This window comes from Arachis hypogaea, chromosome 6 (genome assembly GCF_003086295.3).
Source record: "Arachis hypogaea cultivar Tifrunner chromosome 6, arahy.Tifrunner.gnm2.J5K5, whole genome shotgun sequence".
NCBI lineage: Eukaryota > Viridiplantae > Streptophyta > Magnoliopsida > Fabales > Fabaceae > Arachis > Arachis hypogaea.
The window spans coordinates 21,360,561-21,367,566 of NC_092041.1; positions in this window are offsets into that span (position 1 = coordinate 21,360,561).

Here is a 7,006-nt window from a genome sequence, read left to right on the forward strand (position 1 = left end):
TAGGCAAGCAGAAGAGGGTTTTGATATGTTTAAAAGGTTTAAGTTGAAAATATCAGAAGGCAGGCACGCAAGTAAATAAATTGAAAATAAAATATTGGAGAAACAGTTAAGGCTTCAGAGTTATCTATTTTTTCGGATTAACTTTTCTTACTAACTATTTTAAATCATGTAGGATTTAATTTATGGCAAACTATATGTGACTAGACCCTAATTCCTTAGGCCTTTCTAGCCTCCTCTAAAATTCATCGACTGCCAATACCTTGGTCAATTAATTCTAATTAGAGGGTGAAGTTCAAATTCCAGTTTATATGCCACAAAAATTCTAATTACCCAAAAATAAGAGGATTATATGTCACGTATCCTGTTAAATCCAAATAATTAAAATTTAGGAGAATATATTTTCAAGCTGTTGTTCAAGTAAAGAGCTTTTGCAAGTTTTACAAGAACTAAAATAGAAAGAGGGTCATACTTCCGTTCCACCCAAATTCATAAGATAAAGAGCAAAAATAATTCTTAAATTATAAATCCATACATGAATTAAAATAGAAAAAGCAATAAAATCAATCCATATAAATAGACAGAGCTCCTGACCTTAACAATGGAGGATTAGTTGTTCATGATTCAGAGAAAAATAGGATTCTCATAAAATGTATTTTGGTAGTCTGTAATTGAATTCCCTAATGGAATCCCCCCTGGTGGAACCCCCAATAGAAGAGAAGTCTCTCCTTTTTATAACTAATCCTAATTAATTTAAAATCTAATATCTAAAATTAAGATAATATATTTTCCTACTTTCAAATTCAAATTTGAATTTAAATCAGAATTAATTATAGCAATCAGCAAGTCTTCAATTGATGGATGGGGACTACTTGATTCCTTCACTCTGTAGCCTCTAATCTATACTTTCTGGGCTGAAAACTGGGTCAAAAGCAGCCCAGAAATCGCCCCCAGCATTTTTCTGCGTTTTCTGCACGTAGCGCATATCACGCGTACGCGTCGCTGGTCTTCTTCGCGAGTCACGCGGATGCGTCGGTCACGCGCACGCGTCGCTGTGCAAATCTTTAAATCACGTGTATGCGTCAGTCACACGCACACTCGCCATGGAAAGCTCCAAATCATGCGTACGCGTCAGTCACGCCTACGTGTCGCTCCTCGCTGCCATCTCCTTTGATTCTTGTGCTGCAGAAACTCCATCAAATTTCACCGAATGCTACCTAAAATAAACAAAATTTCAAAAAACTCAAAGTAGCATCCATATTGGCTAAAAAATAATTAATTCTTTATTAAACTCAACAAATTAGATGTAAATTCACTAGGAAAAGATAGAAAAGATGCTCACGCATCAACGAGAAAAGTAAGTTTAGTAGTGTAGTATGGGTGGATGTAAGGTGTAGGGCATCGTATGAATATTACGGAGACGTGGTGTCTTTTGATAGCACATACAATACAAACAGGTATGATATAGTTATGTTGGAGGTTTTTATTTTATTTTATTGTATTTTGGTATGGTCATGACCAGGTTTTCTTATATGTGGTTATTTTGCATATGGGCATGGATTACCATTTGCATCATTTGTTGGTGTCAACCACCATGGTAAGTCGACCCTGCTCGGCTATGCTCTACTAGGAAATGAGGAAACTTCAAGTTATGGGTGGGTTTTCAGCCAATGAGTGAAGTGCATAGGAACTGCTCCACAGGGGATCATCACTGATCAATGCAGATCTATGTTCGGTGCAATAAGAAAGGCCCTAGCCGATATGGGCCACCGTTGGTGCATCTGGCACATTATGAAGAAGTTATCGCACAAGCTTGGAGGTTATTACCGGTACAGAGAGTTGTATGATGACCTCAATGACATTGTGTAGAATTCGCAGACGGTAGAGTCATTTGAGGATAACTGGTTTGAATTTATAGATAAGTACAACTTACATAACAACACATGGCTGTCAGGTTCGTTACTATAAAGTTACATTACGCGCTTTAATTTACAAGTCATTGGTGCCTGGCTTTATTTGTTTTGTAGTAGCGAGTTCAGTTTAAGGTTTTTGTGCTAAGGATGGCTTGTTTTCTATAGACCTTTATGGCAATCGACGCATGTGGGTTTCCATATTTTTCGAGGGTGAATTTTGGGCTGCTATAAGGAGTACGCAAAGGAGTGAGAGTATGCACGCATTCTATGGTGGATTCTTACACAGTAGGACTAGCTTGGTCCAATTTGTTCACAAGTATGACAATGTGCTTGGAATCAAAGAGTAGAGGGAATTGGAGGATGATGTAGCAAACTCAAGGGGGTTTATCCCGTGTGCAATGAGCTCACCTATGGAGAGACAATTTTAACAAGAGTACACTACCAGTATATTTAGGGATGTTTAAACTGTGCTTGTGAAGAAGGCTGATTGTAGAGTTTCTGTTGTTGCTGAAGAGGGGGAATCGGTATGCATAAAGGTGGAAGAGAAAAAACTAGTCAACAATACTACTCTTTGCGTTGCCTACGACGTGCACTTTGAGCGTTCAACGCAAAAGGTTCATTGTGAGTGCAATCTTTTTTAGAGTTTGGGTGTGTTGTACTGTCATTGTCTTGTAGTTTTCCATTCGTACAAAGTGTACAAAGTATCAACTTGCTATGTTCTCCCTCATTGGAACAAGAACATAAAGCGTAGGTATACTTATGTCAAGAGTAGTCACGACGTGAGACGACCGGATGAGAGTCATACTGCATTCGGAGGATTATGTGCACACTTCTTCAACATTGCTCAGGACTTCGTCTGTGACGACGACAAAATAGCTTTGCTGCATGCTGCTTTAGAAGAAACAAAGGCCAAGCTGACTGAGCACTGTGCCAAGAAGCGGTCCAAGAGATTCGCTGATGCCCACGCTAGCATTGGCTCACAAAATTCGAGTGTGGTAGGTCTAAACGACATTCAAGGCCCGTTAAAGGTCACCACAAAGGGTCGGCCAAAGAGTAAGAGGCTTGGCACTGCCCTGGAGAAGTCCTTCAAGAAATCTGCTCTGAGGAAGAACAAGAATTTCGTCCCGGTATATGTTTGTGTTAATCTAACCTTGCATGATTATTTGGTATATTACTATACAAGTTGTTAATTGTTGTAATCTTTTTGTTTTGTTTAGCAGGTTGTTCATTCGGAGGCCTCTGGAAATATAGAGTTCGGTGCTCCCATTGGCCGGAATGAGCCCCAACAACTTGGTGGTTTCATGTCTTTGTTAAGCTCCTTCAGTAATAGTTAGTATCTATTGGACATGAGTTCGAGAACGTTAATTTTTTATCTACACGGATATAGGGTTTCAATGGTTATTCATGTATTAGCTAGTGTAAATGAAAATGGTATTTTTCCTACATGCAAATGCTATATCTGATGCTATTGTTGTACGGAAGGAGTGGGTTTATTTTCTAAAACCATAGGTTTCAGACATTCAGGTTTGTTTGTAGTTGTTGCAAGAATCTAAACTTGATTAATTTCAATGTATTAGTTTAATGTGGAGTAACTCAGATGCTTAGTTGTATATGATGCTGGATGGTTATTATTTAAGTTACCAGTATGGTTATTAATTTTGTTACTAGTTTTCATATGCTATATTACATAGTCATTTGGTATGCAGATGGTCGTTTTAGATAGTGATTACATGATTATCTTTACTCACATACGTTGGATTTTCATGTCTATACATAACCAGATGTTTCATTGTTATTGTATATGTGGATGGTTGTTTTTGAAGCTTCAAACCGTGTTCACTCTAGCAGGTATTCTAAAGGAATCACGGGATCTTGGGTCAAGAACAGTGATCATGATTTCGGCACTTAACAAATTCAAGTCATTCCACTTTGAAATACGAAAGAGAAATCCATGTATTAAGACATAATATACTAGATGTTCGGTTCAATATGTATCTAGATGGTTACTTTTGTATATAAAATAGATGGTCATTTTGAATCACTCGTAAGTATGACATGCTTGAATGATTGTAGACCAACAGATTCACAGAAGTTCAAAAAATAAGGGAACGACCACAAATAAGTCCTCCTCCTGTCTCATAAATAAATACCCAAGACTCTAACCAGTAAATAAGCCCAATATACAACTCTAATGTTATACCTAAACTTAAGTATGCTACTTTTTCTTGCCTTTGTGCTTTCTCCCATTTGGTATTCCTTCGGCACATTGTATCAACGTCCTCGTGTTAAGTGCTATGAATGATGATCTCACTTCTTTTCGCTTGTTTCATGGTTGATTGCGGCGTACATGTTCAGTTTTGTCCTCCAATAATGAAAGCACCTGATCAACTAATGCATTTTGTGACCCACAGACAATGTCTAACATCAACTCTAATCTGATTGATCTAAGGATATCATGTATGAAGATTTTCATAACGTGTTAGATGTTAGAACCATGACAGTAATATGTGTTATAATTTACACATGATATATGCCGAAAAGTGTGTTAAAGTCATCTCGTCCCATTCATCAAACTCACGGCCTTCAGTCCAATTTTCCATGAATTTAATAATGTTGATGCCACAATCAGAGCTATAGACAAGGAAAACATTTGTGCAATCAGGATGACAAGAATGTTACAAAAAGTACGCCACATGTTAAAAAAAGTTGTGCTGTATTTTCAACTCACTTGTTTGGCTGCTTTGGAACACTGGCTATGTCCTCAATCAATCTCCCCTAAAAAAAGGCAAATATATAGTTGGATAATGTGTTATAGAACTAAGTATTACAAATCTCTAGCAGGTACAGAGAAGATATTATGTTACCACATATACATCGAGTTTATCCCGTTCATTATCAGGCGCTATAAAATACAAACTGTCGATTATCACAAGCCGCTTTATTGGCACATCAAACGCATACACCCTCCAATGGTCCTCCCAATAGATAGGAATTAGCCATTGCAGTAAAAAATACCCAAGATTGAATATGTTGTTACTATCAACATTAAGACCATTGTAGAGAACTACTATATTGAAATAAACTCAAATTAGATTGTCTTAAGAGATCAACTAGTGCACAATGTATCACAACACCCCATAAACAACTGTAATCAATTATAAAACCCAACAAAGAAGATTAGATTCAAACAACACAACATGGCAAACCCAAACAGCAATCTCTACAGTAAAAATCAACCATCCCGATAGATAAAAAAGTAACCATCTATTTCATGTCAGTTCAGGAATGAATATTTGAGTCCAAATCTCGCTTTGGGCACCATATATACATATGCTTACTTAAAAATAAGATACGCATCAAATAGAATCTAATTCAAACAAGCTATCAATATAGTAAAACTAAATAGGAATCACTAGCATGAAAACCAACCATCTGGATCCATAGTAAAGTAACCATCCGATTTGAACGGAAACTCATCATGTTTACAATGAATACAATAAGAAAGAGTCGTGCTATCTTTGTTAACAGAATATGCATACACAACACATGGAACATAACTAGGCAAAACAAACAAGGAGGTACAATATTTTACAAGGTGTCTAATAGATGCAAAAATGTAAACTAGTTAAATAGGATTCTAACTGACCAATTTTTTCTTTGCTGCTTCGACTTTGTCAAAGATCTTATTATCTTCACCAAAGCTTGGACCAAACCGCACATACACCGAACTTGCACCATTCTTGAATGATTTCAGATTAAGCTCTTGTGTGACCGTTTCCTGGAAAGCCAAAAGCAATTAGAATCGTAACACATTCTAAAACGTATTGTAATCAATAGAATATAAATACCAATATTCTTGGATACACGTAGTAGAAATCTCGCGTGAATCTTGATAATTGTGATTCGTTGAAAGTGTAGCACATCCATTGAATGATCTACACGGTAGAGTATGCAAGAAGAAATTTAAGAGCAATAATAATATAGTGAATTAAAATGCATGATTCAGTTCAGATAGGAACCGTGCTGTTGACCCAGCTACAGGCTTTTAGCATCCATAGGTCGTCCTTCCTTTGCAGTACTAGATGCTCCCGACCTTCGTATGCTGCCAAAGGTTGCTCTTTGTCTAGGGACGAGTTCAGTATCCATCCTCTAATTTGTTTCTCCTTACGCTCACTCTTCTTTATATTCTTAAGCCTCGGATGAATTGAAGGGGTCAAGGAGGGGATTGGTGTCTTCTCAAGTTAAGTCAACCTTAGTGAGAAGCTGGGTTTTCTTGGACTCGGTGTATGGTAGCATGACTTCTTTAGCATTACTATTGTAGGGGCTCCATGCTTATGGGCCTTGTGTTCCGCCCTTGTTCAACATTTGCCAACATTTGTTTGAATTCCAGACATTGAATGAGGGAAATGTCAAATTCACTGCAACCAATGTAAACTGTCATTAGTAAAACAACGGGTTATGCTTGCTACGAACTCTAATCACGCCATGGGCAAAAGAGACTGAGACAACAAAATAAACCACACACAACTTGCCTGTCAAAATGGTACTCGGTAAGCTGGATAAGTGCCAAAGATGGCGTACATGGAGCTACTTGCTTGTGGCCAGAGTGATCTTCATGAGCCTCTTCATGTTCGACATTGACCTCGGCCTCTGCTGGGTAGTCATCCTACGCCGGACCCTTTTGTTAGAATAGTCGGTTCCTTCTTTTGGCAAGGGGCTTGTTATCTTCATCATCAGAGCTGGGGGCAATCAAAGGTGTCCCTTTGATTTTCGGGACAGTCTCTACTGGATGTGCTGTTTTGTTGCCTCTGCAGGATCGATTTCTGCCAATGGGCAATTTTTTCCTTGTACCAAGCCTACATTCCTGTGGTGTACACATTGAACGGGGCAATAAACATAACCAAACCAGCAAACTAGGAAAAACAAAAAATATAAAATACTTTATCATACTGGAAAGGGGGCAATAAACATAACCCAACCAACAAATTAGGAAAAACAAAAAATATAAAATACTTTATCATGCTGGAAAGGAGTAATATGTACGACTACAACAGTCTTGGCTATAATCCCAAGATGGTCATTTGCATAATAAATAC